This window comes from Lissotriton helveticus, chromosome 10 (genome assembly GCF_964261635.1).
Source record: "Lissotriton helveticus chromosome 10, aLisHel1.1, whole genome shotgun sequence".
Taxonomy (NCBI): Eukaryota; Metazoa; Chordata; class Amphibia; order Caudata; family Salamandridae; genus Lissotriton; species Lissotriton helveticus.
Genome location: NC_136071.1, coordinates 752,387,855 through 752,408,548, shown reverse-complemented (window position 1 = coordinate 752,408,548; position 20,694 = coordinate 752,387,855).

The window sequence follows — 20,694 nt, the reverse complement described above, 5'->3', positions numbered from 1 at the left end:
TCGTACCTTCCGACTCAAATCGGCAGTTGGAATCAGATTTTGAGGGCCAGTAGTGGGCCCACCTGCACCCAGAGCCTTCCCAATCGGACCTGTGGGGGTACCTATGGGTCACCCCTTACCAGCCATGCACAGTGTGGTAGGGGTGCCCAATTTTCCCCGGCCACCCCTTTCTTCAATGGGAGCCTATGCATTCGGTTGGAACAAAGGCTTCCATTGAAGTCAATGGGAGTCCAACCAAATCGTACCTGGAAGCATCTGGATGCATCGTGCTCGGTCAGTTGGACTCACCCGATCTGATTCGGTTGGAAACCATTCCCAAACCCAGCCTGGGTGCCCATTAGTCCAGCATTTCAGATCTCAAAACTACTTAAAAATTGCTTGGTTGTGTAACTCATAGCTAATGATCTTTAAAATGATTGAAATCATGAAATAAATTGTTGCTCATAATCATATATGTAAATCACAGACTCCCTAAAGGAAAAATGGTGCAAACCATTCCAACACACTAGAAAACAATCAAGAGTGGGGGCGTGTGGAAATCACTTCAGCCACCGCCAAGTCCAGCATGACAACGTGTGGGTATTGTTACAAGTTGTGAATGAATCAGGAGATGAAAGCAGGGACAGGTAAGTGTCTTATGTATGTGTTCCGAGCAGCCACCATGACAGCCCAAATCATGTGTAAGGCAAAGCCAATCACCGTCGCCATCTTGAAAATGAGCTTATTGTACAAAACAAGCCAAACTGCAGACCAGGATAACTAAATACCTCAAACTAAACCTAGTTTGAACCCTAAGCAAGTCTCTTGCAAAGTCAAAACTAAAAATAAAGAAAGGGGTGTGTAATCAAGGTTAGGTGAATAGATTTAAAAGTAATAACTACCCCATCCAGAACAGCCACAATTACCAACAACAAATCAATTGAAATGTGAAGCTAATAGCGACGCCATCTTGAAGAAGTGTCAAAGAGTGAGCAAAATCAGAAAAATATATACAAGGATCACAACCTCTAACAGTCTACATAGTCCATAGCAAGAATAGGTCAATATTAAAGTTTGGAATTAAAAGAAATAATGTTTGTAACTAGTGATAAAACACATGGAAATAAATCAAGCTTGTCTGATGAGCATTGTACCTTGTACAAGAGCCTGAAAAAGTGGAAGGAAATCCATATACATTTCTGTACAGCTTATATTAGTAGAGTTAGAAAGAACTAGGAACTATCATTGAAAAATAGTCAGATGCATATCCTAAACCATGGGGTCTGAGACAAATGAAGCCAAAAATATAGTACAAAACAGTGCAATCACAACAATAGGCACAACTAAGGAACACCAAAAGCCAGAAGATCCCCATATCATCACAACATTAAAGGGTCTAGGTAATAAGGTGTCTAACCGGAATGAAGTAAACTTTAAATGCTGACATCCAGAAGAAGGAGAATGCAGAGAGAAAGCTCATAGAGTAACCATTAACTGGCATTCAATTCGTTGGTTAAGGCCAGTTCTTAATGAATCAAACAGCCACATCCATCTATTTTATTTTTGTATGAGCAGTCGATCCACACCATGGCTCTTCACTGATCCACTGAAAACCTCAAGCACAAACCATAACATTTCCTTAGCAGTGTGGTTCAATGCTTTGTAATGTTCCACCAAAGGTGCATTTTATACATTACAGCAAAATCTTGACTGGTGCTGATGGATCCTGCTTTGCACTTCCTTTGTAGTTTTACCAATGTATTTCAATCTACAAGGCATTCAATACAGTATATTACATTTCATTTTTTGATGCAGTGTGAAAAGTGTTTTAGTTGCCAGTCTTTACCATGCAACAAACAGCTCTTAATAGCACATGTAAAATTGCATGATGTTCAAGCACCACAGTGGGAATGGCCCACTATAAGGCCAAAATCACATAGTTGTGTGATTGAAGGTTTGTTCAGTTCTCCTTGTGCTTTTACTAGTCTATCCCTTAGATTTCAACCTCTTTTGATGCAAACAATGGTTTCCCTAACATAGAAGTATCGGACTCCAGTAGATGCTAGTTTTTTACATTACTTTTGTAATATTATTAGATTCATTCGCATATGTGGGAATTCAAGCAAGGCATGTTTTTTAATTTCAGACTCTTTCCTTCAGGAGTTTGTCTCAGCTTTTATACCAAGCTCTAATCAGGGTTCTATCCACCAGTCTGTAGGGATACTCTCTGACAATCAATTTGGATGCTAACACTTTTGGTTCATCAACATAATCAGTCTTTTAGCACAGTTACATCTAATTCTAAGAAACTTCAGTAAGGTGTTACGTGCAGTAGGTTTAGTGCAAAAGCTGGCTTGCAGAGAGCCACATTCATTTTTAATTGTTAGGCTCAGAAGGTTAATCGTATTAAGAGTTCCAAAGTAAACTGTAAATGGATGATTTGACTATTAAGCCAGATATAGAATTCTTGTAGCCTTATTAGAGGTCCCCTCCGAATGTGTAGTATTGCTTAGTTGGTTCATAATCTCTTGGCCATAATCAGATTTGTTTTTGTAGCACAACAATACCCACTTTGTCTTCTGGTTTTATGATAACATCCTCTAATGATGATAAACTCTGGAGGGCTTTATATTGTTTTGTAGAGAATTTGAAATGTATGCATTTGGACTTTCTAAAGAGTGCTTGGATTTCCAAAAACTTCAAATTCCCAAAAGTGATTATTTCTTTTGACATCAGATTCATAGGTGTATAAAATGTAGAAGAACAATGTACACATGTTGTGTCCTATGTCGTTCAGAATAATTGGTCGAGGAAAAAGTAAATGAGTCTAACAGATCTAAAAACTGAAATCATTTCACCTGAGTAGTGAAAGGTTGATTCTTATATGTGAGGGCATATGATAGCCTTGCACTTAAATTTCTGTTGTAACCAAAGTATGGGAGGAAAGATTGAAAATAGGTACTAAATCCAAGTTACAGTTTTAACTATTTACCAATCGTAAAACTGGTTCTGAGTCTGTCGCTGGACCAGGGTGTACTCGTTCCCTCTCTATCCTCTTCTGTTCCCTCTCCATCATCCACATTAGGATGTCTGTTTGGGCCCTGTTCCAATCTATCAGGTGGTGAGATCACTGACAGACGATATTCAAGTTGGAAAAGGTAGAGTTTATTTCAGTGTTTCTAGTTGGCAGAGGGCACTGTCCAAGTAGCATTTAGTCTTATGAGAAGTTTGACAGTGAATATAAGCGGCTGATGATCACTTCAGAAGTAAGTTGGTTCCTGTGAGAAATTGGTTTGTTTGTTGAGGCAATGTGAGCCCTTTTAAAGCAACAGACAAAATCACCATCAGGGTGAATGACTAAAGTCACTAAATTAACCTGTTCCTAACCCTCTGTTAGCTTGACACAAAAGCAATCAGTCTTAACTTAGAAGCAATGTGTAAAGAGTGTATGCATCACTCAAACATTAATGAAGTGAGAATTCAATATAAGAAAAATCCCAAACTAATTTAGAAACATAGGTTCAATTTTAATAAATGATTTAAGTCTAAAACAACAAAAATCCAATCAGTAGAACTAAAGGTATTAATCTTTAAGCTTTAAAGTGAAAACTAGTGCCTTAAAGATCAAAATGCCAACCACAGGCATCTAGTCAGGACATAGTCAAAAGTGAAGGCTGACTGTGATGGAGTGTGGTCTAGATAAAAGAAGTGGATTGGCCCCTGTCTCTGCTTACCTTCAGAGTTAGAACAAATTCTGTAGAAACATATCTAAAAGGTACAATTCAGTGGGGCAAGGCAGCTTGCGGTGTCCAAGGAGGAGGAATTGTAATTGGGGAGCCACTGGCCGAAGGTGCGGTGAAGAATCCTCCATTTGGACTTAGTCTCTTTTTTGGAAGTCCAAGATCTCCAGTGGGACAAAGATGTAGGCTGCAACCAACTGAGGCTCCACAGGGCAAGATATCCCATCTGTGAGGAGTCGCTTAACAGGATTTGCTACTGTAGTAAAGAACATATGCTCCTATGAAGTCAGGCAGACTGACAATTTATCTTGGGTGGGTAGGCTAGCAGGTTGGTCCCAGTCTTCTCTCACCTTCTTGTGCACTTTTTAGCCAAAACATTTTTATGTGCGAAGGTTTGTATTTTGGCTATCTGAACACAGTTACCACAGGAGAGGCATCACTTGGAGGGACCGGATTCACTCACACAGGGCTCAGGTGCAGGTCCAACATGCTTGTAGCCTTAACTGTACCTGGAGCTCTGATCAGAAGGCCAGCCAAATAGCCCTTGGAGTCAATTCTGGTCCTAGGTTCAAGGAGAAGAAGAGGGCTCAAGCAACAAAGCAGACCGCTGGTGCTCGGAGCAGGCTTCGGGCAGCAAAGCAGTCCTTCTTAGTGCAGCAAAGTATCACTCTGAAGGGCACAGCAGCCAGATGGCAGTCCTCTGAGATTCCTTCTGCAGGTCGAGAAGTGAACTCAAGAGTGGGTCTGAGATTCTCTCTTTGTCCCTGGTCCCTTCTTTGAAGTGGGAGAAGTTTATGGAGCTCACCTTTGAGGTTTCTTGGAATTTCCTGCCAATCTACCCAGGCTCCAGCCTGGCTACAAGCACAACAGGCTAGTGTGAAATTCTTCCTGTGAAAGAAGGACTACTGATGTGTAAGTGGGGCTGTGCCCACCACCTTCCCTCCCCCATCCTGACTGAGATGACATATAAAGGCACACCTCATCCTTCTATTAAGTGGCTGTATGGGAGGAATATACAAAGATCAAATGCCACCCATACTTAGTCATGTGACCCAGGAACATGGCGCAGGCACCAAATGGTTGGGACAATAAAATGGCAACTTTCTGAAAGTGGCATTTTCAAAATTGTGACTTAAAATTCGACTTTACCATTGAATTATAATTCCTCAGATACCAAACATGACTATCCCACCTGTTTTCAACAAAAAGTTAGCACTTATCAAATGAAATAAGGTAGCCCAATGTTTTCCTATAGGAGAGGTAGGCCCCACCGTAGTGAAAAACATTTGTGAGATTTGTCACTACTAGAATATGTAAAATTGAAAAAGTACATGTCCAACTTTTTTAATTACAATGCACCATGTCCTATTGGCTGTCTAGGGCCAACTGTAGCAGTGACTTATATATAATTAAAAGAGAGTTTTACGCTTGGAAAGGGGGTTATATTAACAAGTCCATTTGATAGCTTAAAAGAGCATACAGACTGCAAAGGCAGACCTGGGTCATGTTTTAAGTGACTACTTAATAGGGTGGCACAATGCATGCTGCAGGCCCACTAGTAGCATTTCATGTACAGGCCTTTGGTGAATGGTACACCACTCTACTTGGGACGTTTAAGTAAGTTAAACATACCAATCAGTTAGAAGCCAATTTTACCATGTTTTAGGAAGGGAGGACAAGCACTTCAGCATTGGTTAGCAGAGGTAAAGTGCACAGAGTCCTAAGTCCAACAAAAATAAATTCAGTAAAAATAGGAAGGTTAAGGCAAAAAGTTTGAGGGTGATCCTGCAGGAAGGATCAGGTTCAACAGTTCTATGTAACAATAATGGGACATAGAATATTGTGTTATAGGTACAGCCAGCCGTTTGCATTGGGCAAATTAATAGCTGAAAGGAATTAATACTTTTCAGGTTAGTTGTAATGGTTCTTGGTTGTGGAAGATATCTTTGATGGAATTAAATATCCATGTCACCCGGAATACAGACAGTTTGATGGTTTAGGGAGATGTTCAAACTGGCAGCAAGAAAAGCATGTTTGGCTTTGGTGCATACAGCAGTAGAAAATGTACTGCTGGAGATACTGGTAGGTGAGCAGTGGTTCTCATCTATCAAGAAGATGATGTCTATAATAGTAGAGGTTTAAAAATGACAACCAAACTTTTTTCCGACTTTCTTTGGAAATGATTACATATGATGACAATTATCATGGGTGATGTCTGCATGTACTACTAATTGATGATGTTCAGTCAGTTGTGCTTCATTTAGCAAACATTAATCAGCAGACAGATCAAGTAAAGGAGCATGTGGCAGTGGGATAAAAGGGAAGAGGAGAATGAGTTAGTAAAGAAGAGACCAATAGTGAAAGAAAGAAGGGCTAAGAAGAGGATTGGTGTAAAATTAATGAATGTAGAAATGAGAAAAGTAGAACATAATGTGCATGGGAGAATTTGGAATATTCTCCTTCCTACTAGGAAAACTCGAATACATTCTTAGCTGAGTTAGATGGGTTAGGCAAGTGTGTGGTGAATTAGAAGGTAAAGAAGTCAAAGGGTGTTGAGGGCTAGGAGAGGTAGTGGAATATATGAAAGACAGATTGGTGAGTGAAGAGCTGAGGGGGCCAATGAAGGGTAAGAGACAATGTGGCACAGTGATCCGTACATTTTACCCTTGTACATTGGGTGTCAGTGGTGTGGGTGTATGATAGGCGAGACTTCTGATACCAAAAGAAACAATAAATGGTATGTCAGGGCATTGTTGCATTAGTAGGAGGTGGATAAGAAAAGTAGGGTTGGAATGATGGTATGGTAAGGAGAAGAAATAGAAGTAGGTAGGGATGTTGTTAAGGCATGTGAAGTTAGAGCAAGAATGAATGGTATGAGGTTGGTGAGCCTAGGTAGGATGTGTTACTGGGAGTCAGAAAACTAGAGGTAAGAGAAAGAAATGTAGGAGGGGTGAATCCAGAGATGAGAGAACTGTGAGGAAGTTTAAGACCATTATTATGAAGAAAGAATTGATCAGAGGGTGAGGAATTAGGGTAGAGAGAAATGGCTTTACAGGGAAAGAGATGGGAAGACGGCAGGTGAACGAAAGAAGGGAAAAGAAGATTGGAGTGGATGGAGAATATGGAGAGGTAGTGAAACCAGGTTAGAAGGGGGTTCAATTAGCACATTCCTGATCCGTAATATCCCAATTGGTTATTTTAATTAAGGAGCATGCAAGTTAAGGAAACCTGACACACTCAATGCAGGGAAACTTGACCCCCTGGGCCAGCTACACAGGTAGCCACATCCCCTATATCCTTGCAGGGTACACAGTCAAAATATCGAGTTAATAATGTCGATTTGCACTAATATCGAGTTTTCAACATCAAAGGTAAGAAATATCGAAGTAGTAAATATCGTTGTGAAAAATATCGATTTGAATGTATAGTAGATAATATCGAGATAAGTAATGTCGATAATAGAAATATCGATATATATAATGTCGAAATGTCAAAATATCGACATTTAAAAATATATGTGTTTAATATATTATTAATAATAACTGTTAAATAAATTTGCTATGATATTTAATTTTAATATAAAATATTTATATAATGTATTATATATTTTAGGAGCGGGATGTTGGGTTTACAGGGGATAAGGGTGGGGAGTGTATTAAAAATATAAATATAAAAAATAATAATTAGAATTTTGTTTCATATAAATTAGATTTCGAAATTTAAAATTTGAAATATGAAATTAGAAATTTGAAATGATATAAACATTTTAGGAGCGGGATGTTGGGTTTATAGGGGATAAGGGTGGGGAGTGTATTAAAAATATAAATATTAAAAATAATATTTAGAAAAAAAATGTCATAGAAATTAGAATTCGAAAGGAAATATTTGAAATATGAAATATCAAATTCTAAAATATATAAAAAAATTTAGGAGCGGGATGTTGGGTTTATAGGGGATAAGGGTGGGGAGTGTATTAAAAATATAAATATAAAAAAAATGTTGTAAAAAAAATTTCATATAAATTAGATTTCGAAATTTAAAATGTGAAATATGGAATTTGAATTTTGAAATGATATAAAAATTTTAGGAGCGGGATGTTGGCTTTATAGGGGATAAGGGTGGGGAGTGTATTAAAAATATAAATAAAAAAAATATTATTTTGAAAAGATTTTTCATAGAAATTAAAATTCGAAATTAAATATTTGAAATATGAAATAAGAAATTCGAAATTAAATTAAAATTTTAGGAGCGGAATGTTGGGTTTATAGGGGATAAGGGTGGGGAGTGTATAACAAATTTAAATATAAAAAAAATAATTAGAAAAAAAATTCTTTGAAATTGGAAATCGAAATTTAAAATTTGAAATATGAAATTAGAAATTTGAAATTTGAAATTATATAAAAATTTTAGGAGTGGGATGTTGGGTTTATAGGGGATAAGGGTGGGGAGTGTATTAAAAATATGAAATTAAAATATAATAATTTGTGAAACATTTTTATTGAAATCTGAAATCAAATTTTATCATTTGAAAAATGAAAATAGAAATTAGAAAATTATTTTAAATTGTTGGAGCGGGATGTTGGGTTCATAGGGGATAAGGGTGGGGAGTGAATAAAATATCTATAAATTAAAAAAAAATTGATTTAGAATTTTGAAATAACATTTTAGATTTAGAATTTTCAAATTTCAAATTTCTATTTTGAAATTAGCAACAAAAATAAAAATTTCACAGTGGGATGATTTTGTGTTAAATGGGATAAGGGTGGGGAGTGGTTACAATATTTATATAGAGATGTTAATATTTAGTCAAATAATACTATAGACATGAATATACATTTAAAAATTTGATTTTGTAATTTGAAAAATGAAATAAGAACTACAAATAGGGGATACGGGTGAGGAGTTTTAAACAAAAATCTACATAATTAGAGTTCCCAGCACCCACCCTAATTAAATGTAGATTGGAGTTGGAATAGTAAATGAAATAGGTTCAGTGTCCAGCACCTACCCTAATTAAATGTAGATTGGAGTTGGAATAGTAAATTAAATAGGTTCAGTGTCCAGCACCTACCCTAATTAAATGTAGATTGGAGTTGGAATAGTAAATTAAATAGGTTCAGTGTCCAGCACCTACCCGAATTAAATGTAGATTGGAGTTGGAATAGTAAATTAAATAGGTTCAGTGTCCAGCACCTACCCTAATTAAATGTAGATTGGAGTTGGAATAGTTAATTAAATAGGTTCAGTGTCCGGCACCTACCCTAATTAAATGTAGATTGGAGTTGGAATAGTAAATTACATAGGTTCAGTGTCCAGCACCTACCCTAATTACATGTAGATTGGAGTTGTAATAGTTAATTAAATAGGTTCAGTGTCCAGCACCTACCCTAATTAAATGTAGATTGGAGTTGGAATAGTAAATCAAATAGGTTTAGTGTCCAGCATCAACCCTAATTAAATGTACATTAGAGTTGGAATAGTAAATTAAATAGGTTCAGTGTCAAGCACCTACCCTAATTAAATGTAGATTGGAGTTGGAATAGTAAATTAAATAGGTTCAGTGTCCAGCACCTACCCTAATAAAATGTAGATTGGAGTTGGAATAGTAAATTAAATAGGTTCAGTGTCCAGCACCTACCCTAATTAAATGTAGATTGGAGTTGGAATAGTAAATTAAATAGGTTCAGTGTCCAGCAACTATTCTAATTAAATGTAGATTGTAGTTGGAATAGTACATTTAATAGGTTCAGTGTCCAGCACCTACTCTAATTAAATGTAGATTGTAGTTGGAATAGTAAGTTAAATAGGTTTAGTGTCCAGCACCTACCCTAATTAAATGTAGATTGGAGTGGGAATATTAAATTAAATAGGTTCAGTGTCCAGCATCTACCCTAATTAAATGTAGATTGGAGTTGGAATAGTACATTAAATAAGTTCAGTGTCCAGCACCTACCCTACTTAAATGTAGATTGGAGTTGGAATAGTAAATTAAATAGGTACAGTGTCCAGCATCTACCCTAATTAAATGTAGATTGGAGTTGGAATAGTAAATTAAATAGGTTCAGTGTCCAGCACCTTCCCTAATTAAATGTAGATTCGAGACAACTTATGTTATCACTTTTGGGGGAATGTGGACAGCAGACTGTCACAAGCTTCTCCTGCCGGAGATTGGACCTCGTGGGCGCGCACGCCCAGCCCGGCGCCGTGCACGTCCCCTGCCACAGATTCCCTGAACACACACATACACACATGCACACGCAAGCAGGAAGGCGCACACACACACACACGCGCGCATCCCCCCCTACTTCCCCACCGCACACACACAGTAGCGCACCTACACACACGCACGCACACACACATACAGAGACACCACCCCCGCCCCCCGCCGCCGCTGCCACCTCCACCACCGCCGCATAAATACAAGCGCCCCCCCGCCCCCGCCGCCACCGCCGCATACATACAAGCGCCCCCCCACCAAGCCCCACTTACCGCCATTGTAAACTCTTGCAGCCTCCACGGGGCTCTCCCTCGGGCATGGGAGCCCTGCGTCACCAGCACTGCTTCTCTCCGTGGGCGCGTGCGCGGGCTTCTGAAGACGGAAGTGCCGCCCCATGGAAGGTTTCGATTTCAGTCCTAGCAACTTGTTTCTCTCGGATGCCACCCTCTTCCTACATGTGACATCATAATAAGGGAAGGTACTTAATTGGACACTTTATTGCACTTTCTGCACGACTCATGTGGCCTTCATTTAAGTATATGGTGGGTGCTCTGCTGAATGCCCGTTTCTACATCACGTAAATAGTGTTGTGTCCGCGTTATTGGTTGGAGTCTGTCGGCGATAAAGGCTATTGGCAGATTCTCTGCTGATGCCTTGGTGTCGGGACAGGAGGACGGGTCTGCCGATGATCAAGAGACGGGGTGACCCGCGCTGCCCTTGGGAGGACGATCATACGAAGTCATGTGAATTAAGACATATTGACTTAGAAGAGCGTCCTACCGGAAGTGCCTAATTAATGTCTTGAGGGGGAAGATGGTCCCATGAAGGGAGGCAGGCGTTCAAGGCGCAGACCCTGTCAGAGTTTGGGACTAACTTGGAACCTGGCGGGCGAACTTGATGAAAAGTGCGGCGCGTGGGCGACATCGAGTGCTCCTCAGGAGTCGATCTAATAAAGAGAAAGGTAACGGGGTAGGGGGTTGGGGGTTGGTGGTGGGAAAGGATCACAATCTATTTACCGGGCACTTGAGGGGTGGCTGAGGTGGGGCAGATTGTCATGCTGAAGGGCACCAGGTCCAACAAGTAAAAGGGTGTAGCTGCCTGTTTTCACCTGTTCTGAGTGACGTGGGAGTTTTCAGAAGTTGAGGCATGTCACAATTGATGTGCACTGCTGGGAGCGTTGCTTTAATTGGGCCGGTAATTGGGCCGGTACTGTCCGGTACTGAGTACCGGCTCTTTTTTATTGTGAGAGTGAGAATACCTGCACTTCTCAAGAGTGACCTAATACTTTTGAGAGTACCAGCAGTTCTCAGAAACAAGCAGGTACTCTGGCACACGGTACCTGCGTTTCTATTTTTGCAATTCAAACAGTGGCTGGGAGAGCAGGAGTCAACAACCAAGACGGGTCGCGACTGAGCTGCAGTAATCAGTCATAGGCCTGGCCTGTCAGTCATCAGGTGCGAAGCTTCCGTTCACGCAGCAGGCGCCGTTGCACCATTGCTCAGAGGCCCGCATGGATTTTGTTGCTGTATTTTATCATTGAAACAGCGGCTGGCAGGGCAGGGGGGAATGATTTCCTTTCTTGCTCTAACTATGTGGCCTAGACACTCTGGGGGCGCTACTGCATTTCACGACGGAAGTGAATTAGAAGAGCTGAAAAGTCCGTGAGGGCGTGTCGTGACGAAGGAGACTGCAGCAGAGCTAACTATCCAGTAACAAAGGCAGGCAGGGATTGGTGTGCATTGATAAGAAGAGCTGAGTGATTTGGGCCATATGTATTAAGCAGTATTTAAAAAAATAAAAGCCATTGTTATTTGTAATATCAATACATCTAAGTCATGTAAATACAATGTCACATTTGCGAAAGTTAAAACTATTGGCATTGTAAATGACAAAGCTATTAATTTCGCTATTTTCAAAACCAACACATAAATAAAATATTTGTCATTTACAATACCAATAGCTCAAACTTTCCTAATGCGAGACCTATTGCATTGCAAATGCGTGTTTGCTTTGTTTACATCAGGAACCGGACACAGACTGAAACCCATGATTGGAAACACAAAATGACTACTAAACAAGTAATCTTACAAATAGTTACTTGGTTGGTGGATTGGTAACTATTATATCCAAACCCTCAAACAAATTTAAACTATATTAAATTATTTACCTTCATTATAATCTGAAAACAAAGTATAATAGGCGTACTTCTTTATCTCTTAGTATAACAATCGTATATATGTACTTAACAGTTGTACTTCTGGTTTAGGGTCAATGCAACAGCACCTATCCGCTGTCACCACAGGCCACAAAAATAATATCCAGTCCAAGTTGTGACCTTTAACAGTGTGAGCGACCATTCAACAAAATTATAAGTTTTCTTAGAACCTACTCAGAGTGCTTTAATTGTAGATGGGATTAAATGTCAAATTCAATTGATTTCTTCACTGGAAACCATAAAAGCAGATACATACAAAAACAGTTAATATTAACAAGACTTAAAGTAGTATACAATGAAAATGTATCACAATCTTATTTAAATAAAAAAATTATTTCAAAATTAATCATTATCTTAAAAAGAATCTATTGAATAATAAAGACGTATTTACATAAACATACAATTCATATTCTAATTGTCTTTTTACAACTAATTACATTCTTTAAAAATCTTGCCATAGGCAACATTATATGCTCATTAGATAACTACTGTAGGAATAAAAATGCTGGGCGACATTGCCTGCTTTATAATCCACTAGCTCACCCGTCGCGCGTTGCTGCGATCTCTGAAGAAAGGAAATTCAAGGAAACTTGTTGTGATAACATTCAATTTACATTGTGTCATTTTTATTGAAACTCAATCATTTTAATATGGAAAACATTTCAAAGTGTCGTTTTAATTCTATTAGTGCTTGTGGATACACGATTTTTTGTTTTTCCGTCTGGTGTGTACATCAGTATTCGAGAGATTATGAGGGCCCTGGGGGGCCAATATTTTAAAGATTTTTTGCCAGAAACCTTCGCGGGAGTGTACTCAACAACTTCCCAAAGTTTCCTGGCGATCGGATGAATGCTGTTTTAATTCTATTTATTTATTCGAGTGCTTGTGGATACACGATTTTTTGTTTTTACGTCTTGTGCGTACATCAGTATTCAAAAGATTATGAGGGCCCTGGGGGGCCGATATTTAAACACAATTTATGCCAGAAACGTTTGCACGCGTGTACTCAACAACTTCCCTTAGCTTCCTGGCGATCGGATTAATGCTGTTTTAATTCTATTTATTTATTCGAGTGCTTGTGGATACACGATTTTTTGTTTTTACGTCTTGTGCGTACATCAGTATTCAAAAGATTATGAGGGCCCTGGGGGGCCGATATTTAAACACAATTTATGCCAGAAACGTTTGCACGCGTGTACTCAACAACTTCCCTTAGCTTCCTGGTGATCGGATTAATGCTGTTTTAATTCTATTTATTTATTTGAGAGCTTGTGGCTACACGATTTGTTGTTTTTCCGTATGGCACGTACATCAGTATTTGAAAGATTATGAGGGCACTGGGGGGCCGATATTTAAAAAAATGCTTATGCCAGAATCTTTCACGGGAGTGTACGTAACAACTTCCCAAAGTTTCATGGCGATCGGATGAATGGTGTAGTAATGCATAAAGGACAAACAGACAGACATACATTTGTTTTTATATATATAGATTAAATAGCACTTGTAGTGGTCAGCACGTCAATGTTTCAGTCTCCAGATGTCTAAAGAGTGCTTGAAACCATCCTCAGGACAAAGTGTCAGGCATAACACTTATTAAATACCTCTTATTAAAACCTATCCTAGAAGGACAGGACACATAACAAAGCAAGAGAAAAGTTACACAAAAATGCAACAATATGTTTAAAATAATTTGTAAAGAAGGCGGGAGTGGAATCATCACTCACACAAACCACATGCTAAAAACACCTACACAAACCACATGCTAAAAACACCTGTGCTACCAATAAAAAAGTCCACATACTCAAAAACAATGAAGGGCACTAGGATAGCGCCACCTCATTGAAGCCCCAGTAAAAGTGAGAAGAATCCTTACTTTGAAAAGGTACCAATCATGACTTGGAAAACAAATCAGAATCACCATTGAAGCTAGCCAACTTCACCTTAGAGAAGCCACAATGAAATGGAAGATGATTCACATATTTGGGAATGGAACTGATCCTAAGCTGGATGTCAATATGCAAAATTGGAGATCTATAATAGAGAATCACCAATGTAGGTCCTGATTGTGATGCGGTTAGGAAGGCCTCCTAACGGCATTTGCTCCGTCCAAATCCAATCAGGAATGTGTCTTTCCGACCGGCTCGGAAAGGTTTCCGACTGACCGAGTATGATGCGAGTTAAGCATTAGAAATATCCCAATCCTAACCCACGGCATTTGGAATGACCGAGCCGTACGGAGCAAAATCGTACGTCTCTACGGACCGTGTTTCCGTAAGACCAAGTAAGTTGCTGGATTGGAACAGCCTTTCTGAATTGTACCTTCCGATTCAAATCGGCAGTTGGAATCAGATTTTGAGGGCCAGTAGTGGGCCCCTCTGCACCCAGAGCCTTCCCAATCGGACCTGTGGGGGTACCTATGGGTCACCCCTTACCAGCCATGCACAGTGTGGTAGGGGTGCCCAATTTTGCCCAGCCACCCCTTTCTTCAATGGGAGCCTATGCATTCGGTTGGAACAAAGGCTTCCATTGAAGTCAATGGGAGTCCAACCAAATCGTACCTGGAAGCATCTGGATGCATCGTGCTCCGTCAGTTGGACTCACCCAATCCGATTCGGTTGGAAACCATTCCCAAACCCAGCCTGGGTGCCCATTAGTCCAGCATTTCAAATCTCAAAACTACTTAAAAATTGCTTGGTTGTGTAACTCATTGCTAATGATCTTTAAAATGATTGAAATCATGAAATAAATTGTTGCTCATAATCATATATGTAAATCACAGACTCCCTAAAGGAAAAATGGTGAAAACCATTCCAACACACTAGAAAACAATCAAGAGTGGGGGCGTGTGGAAATCACTTCAGCCACCGCCAAGTCCAGCATGACAACGTGTGGGTATTGTTACAAGTTGTGAATGAATCAGGAGATGAAAGCAGGGACAGGTAAGTGTCTTATGTATGTGTTCCGAGCAGCCACCATGACAGCCCAAAATCATGTGTAAGGCAAAGCCAATCACCGTCGCCATCTTGAAAATGAGCTTATTGTACAAAACAAGCCAAACTGCAGACCAGGATAACTAAATAACTCAAACTAAGCCTAGTTTGAACCCTAAGCAAGTCTCTTGCAAAGTCAAAACTAAAAATAAAGAAAGGGGTGTGTAATCAAGGTTAGGTGAATAGATTTAAAAGTAATAACTACCCCATCCAGAACAACCACAATTACCAACAACAAATCAATTGAAATGTGAAGCTAATAGCGACGCCATCTTGAAGAAGTGTCAAAGAGTGAGCAAAATCAGAAAAATATATACAAGGATCACAACCTCTAACAGTCTACATAGTCCATAGCAAGAATAGGTCAATATTAAAGTTTGGAATTAAAAGAAATAATGTTTGTAACTAGTGATAAAACACATGGAAATAAATCAAGCGTGTCGGATGAGCATTGTACCTTGTACAAGAACCTGAAAAAGTGGAAGGAAATCCATATACATTTCTGTACAGCTTATATTAGTAGAGTTAGAAAGAACTAGGAACTATCATTGAAAAATAGTCAGATGCATATCCTAAACCATGGGGTCTGAGACAAATGAAGCCAAAAATATAGTACAAAACAGTGCAATCACAACAATAGGCACAACTAAGGAACATCAAAAGCCAGAAGATCCCCATATCATCACAACATTAAAGGGTCTAGGTAATAAGGTGCCTAACCGGAATGAAGTACACTTCAAATGCTGACATCCAGAAGAAGGAAAGTGCAGAGAGAAAGCTCATAGAGTAACCATTAACTGGCATTCAATTTGTTGGTTAAGGCCAGTTCTTAATGAATCAAACAGCCACATCCATCTATTTTATTTTTGTATGAGCAGTCGATCCACACCATGGCTCTTCACTGATCCACTGAAAACCTCAAGCACAAACCATAACATTTCCTTAGCAGTGTGGTTCAATGCTTTGTAATGTTCCACCAAAGGTGCATTTTATACATTACAGCAAAATCTTGACTGGTGCTGATGGATCTTGCTTTGCACTTCCTTTGTAGTTTTACCAATGTATTTCAATCTACAAGGCATTCAATACAGTATATTACATTTCATTTTTTGATGCAGTGTGAAAAGTGTTTTAGTTGCCAGTCTTTACCATGCAACAAACAGCTCTTAATAGCACATGTAAAATTGCATGATGTTCAAGCACCACAGTGGGAATGGCCCACTATAAGGCCAAAATCACATAGTTGTGTGATTGAAGGTTTGTTCAGTTCTCCTTGTGCTTTTACTAGTCTATCCCATAGATTTCAACCTCTTTTGATGCAAACAATGGTTTCCCTAACATAGAAGTATCGGACTCCAGTAGATGCTAGTTTATTACATTACTTTTGTAATATTATTAGATTTATTCGCATATGTGGTAATTCAAGCAAGGCATGTTTTTTAATTTCAGTCTCTTTCCTTCAGGAGTTTGTCTCAGATTTTATACCAAGCTCTAATCAGGGTTCTATCCACCAGTCTGTAGGGATACTCTCTGACAATCAATTTGGATGCTAACACTCTTGGTTCATCAACATAATCAGTCTTTTAGCACAGTTACATCTAATTCTAAGAAACTTCAGTAAGGTGTTACGTGCAGTAGGTTTAGTGCAAAAGCTGGCTTGCAGAGATCCACAGTCATTTTTAATTGTTAGGCTCAGAAAGTTAATCGTATTAAGAGTTCCAAAGTAAACTGTAAATGGATGATTTGACTATTAAGCCAGATATAGAATTCTTGTAGCCTTATTAGAGGTCCCCTCCGAATGTGTAGTATTGCTTAGTTGGTTCATAATCTCTTGGCCATAATCAGATTTGTTTTTGTAGCACAACAATACCCACTTTGTCTTCTGGTTTTATGATAACATCCTCTAATGATGATAAACTCTGGAGGGCTTTATATTGTTTTGTAGAGAATTTGAAATGTATGCATTTGGACTTTCTAAAGAGTGCTTGGATTTCCAAAAACTTCAAATTCCCAAAAGTGATTATTTCTTTTGACATCAGATTCATAGGTGTATAAAATGTAGAAGAACAATGTACTCATGTTGTGTCCTATTTCGTTCAGAATAATTGGTCGAGGAAAAAGTAAATGAGTCTAACAGATCTAAAAACTGAAATCATTTCACCTGAGTAGTGAAAGGTTGATTCTTATATGTGAGGGCATATGATAGCCTTGCACTTAAATTTCTGTTGTAACCAAAGTATGGGAGGAAAGATTGAAAATAGGTACTAAATCCAAGTTACAGTTTTCACTATTTACCAATCGTAAAACTGGTTCTGATTCTGTCGCTGGACCAGGGTGTACTCGTTCCCTCTCTATCCTCTTCTGTTCCCTCTCCATCATCCACATTAGGATGTCTGTTTGGGCCCTGTTCCATATGGCCGGGATGCCCGCCACCCCCTCCCAACACGTTTCCCCAAGAATGGGAAGTCGGACAATAGTTGAACTTTTGGAAGGCGGGAGGGAGTCACCCTCCCGGCCGTATTTATTAAAATATGACACAAAATGTAAAACATTAAATAAAAGTTTCATCATTATGCATAATGTACAATTTGTCATTTATTACATTTCGATGCAGTCATGTACTTTTGGCTAACATCCTGAAAATGCATACACTCTAACTCAAATTGTACATCCTAGCATTAAGGGCCAACGGCAAGGTCTTAACCGGTGTCAGATCCCTACTACCAGACTCCCGCCCTCAAGGTGTGAGCGGCGCATGCGCAGAGGACTGTACCCTCATTGCCAACTGTAACTTCCCTTGTCGTGGTGGGGGCCCCCTTTCTACTCGACGCCATCTTAAGGGTCGTCCGAGTTCCCGTATGAGGTCTCTGTAGGAAAGACAGGTGGACTCTCCCCCCATCCCCACACTCTCTATCCGCCGTCGCGGATATCCGGCCCCGGGAAATTAGTAGGAGGGGCATTTAACCGCCTCCCCCCTGGGAGGGGCCCATGGCCATCTCCCCCTAGGCGCCCCATCCTTAGTGGGTGCCGCCTCCCCGTGGAAGGGGCCAATGGCCGTCTTCCCCCGGGCGCTCCCATCCATTGTGGGTGGCGCCCCACTCTAGGGACCTTGAAATTACTGCTCACCGATCATGACCTTACCGCCCGACAAATAAATACGACAGTTGTTTACCTACTAAGGAAAGAAAAACTCGACATCATCCTACTGTGCCATCAATTGCTCTTTCCTGCAAGAAGACATCTCTGCAAAAGGTCAATCTTTATTCTCAACATTCCTTCATTCTTTCTACCAAGAAAAAAAGGCCTATACTTCCATCTCTCTGCAAGACTTTATTTCTCCAAACATTTGCCATAAGGGGCTGGTGGGTGGGTCAAAATTGCTGCTTGTTCCGTCGAGGGCTCACGGGCACCGAGTGGTGCAGCCTTCCGATCCGAGGAACAAGAGGACGCTCCTCTGGATTCCCGCTCCTTTATTCTTCTGCGGGAGGGCGTGTACCCGTCCCCGGTACGCCTACGGGGCGTGGTCGTCTTCCGTTGAGGTGTCTAGGACAACCCCTCTTGGGAGGGGGAAGGCGCGCCCCGGCTACGCCGCTTCGGGCATACCAGCCGGGCTACGCCCACCCCGCCCAAAATGGTTTCCCGGGAGGTTCGGGGCACCCATCCATACGTTCGGGGGAACCGAGTGGTCGCCCCTTTCCATATGGCCGGGATGCCCGCCACCCCCTCCCAACACGTTTCCCCAAGAATGGGAAGTCGGACAATAGTTGAACTTTTGGAAGGCGGGAGGGAGTCACCCTCCCGGCCGTATTTATTAAAATATGACACAAAATTTAAAACATTAAATAAAAGTTTCATCATTATGCATAATGTACAATTTGTCATTTATTACATTTCGATGCAGTCATGTACTTTTGGCTAACATCCTGAAAATGCATACACTCTAACTCAAATTGTACATCCTAGCATTAAGGGCCAACGGCAAGGTCTTAACCGGTGTCAGATCCCTACTACCAGACTCCCGCCCTCACGGTGTGAGCGGCGCATGCGCAGAGGACTGTACCCTCGTTGCCAACTGTAACTTCCCTTGTCGTGGTGGGGGCACCCTTTCTACTCGACGCCATCTTAAGGGTCGTCCGAGTTCCCGTATGAGGTCTCTGTAGGAAGGACAGCGTGGACTCTCCCCCCATCCCCACACTCTCTATCCGCCGTCGCGGATATCCGGCCCCGGGAAATTAGTAGGAGGGGCATTTAACCGCCTCCCCCCTGGGAGGGGCCCATGGCCATCTCCCCCTAGGCGCCCCATCCTTAGTGGGTGCCGCCTCCCCGTGGAAGGGGCCAATGGCCGTCTTCCCCCGGGCGCTCCCATCCATTGTGGGTGGCGCCCCACTCTAGGGACCTTGAAATTACTGCTCACCGATCATGACCTTACCGCCCGACAAATAAATACGACAGTTGTTTACCTACTAAGGAAAGAAAAACTCGACATCATCCTACTGTGCCATCAATTGCTCTTTCCTGCAAGAAGACATCTCTGCAAAAGGTCAATCTTTATTCTCAACATTCCTTCATTCTTTCTACCAAGGAAAAATGGCCTATACTTCCATCTCTCTGCAAGACTTTATTTCTCCAAACATTTGCCATAAGGGGCTGGTGGGTGGGTCAAAATTGCTGCTTGTTCCGTCGAGGGCTCACGGGCAACGAGTGGTGCAGCCTTCCGATCCGAGGAGCAAGAGGACGCTCCTCTGGATTCCCGCTCCTTTATTCTTCTGCGGGAGGGCGTGTACCCGTCCCCGGTACGCCTACGGGGCGTGGTCGTCTTCCGTTGAGGTGTCTAGGACAACCCCTCTTGGGCGGGGGAAGACGCGCCCCGGCTACGCCGCTTCGGGCATACCAGCCGGGCTACGCCCACGCCGCCCAAAATGGTTTCCCGGGAGGTTCGGGGCACCCATCCATACGTTCGGGGGGACCGAGTGGTCGCCCCTTTCCATATGGCCGGGATGCCCGCCACCCCCTCCCAACACGTTTCCCCAAGAATGGGAAGTCGGACAATAGTTGAACTTTTGGAAGGCGGGAGGGAGTCACCCTCCCGGCCGTATTTATTAAAATATGACACAAAATTTAAAACATTAAATAAAAGTTTCATCATTATGCATAATGTACAATTTGTCATTTATTACATTTCGATGCAGTCATGTACTTTTGGCTAACATCCTGAAAATGCATACACTCTAACTCAAATTGTACATCCTAGCATTAAGGGCCAACGGCAAGGTCTTAACCGGTGTCAGATCCCTACTACCAGACTCCCGCCCTCACGGTGTGAGCGGCGCATGCGCAGAGGACTGTACCCTCGTTGCCAACTGTAACTTCCCTTGTCGTGGTGGGGGCACCCTTTCTACTCGACGCCATCTTAAGGGTCGTCCGAGTTCCCGTATGAGGTCTCTGTAGGAAGGACAGCGTGGACTCTCCCCCCATCCCCACACTCTCTATCCGCCGTCGCGGATATCCGGCCCCGGGAAATTAGTAGGAGGGGCATTTAACCGCCTCCCCCCT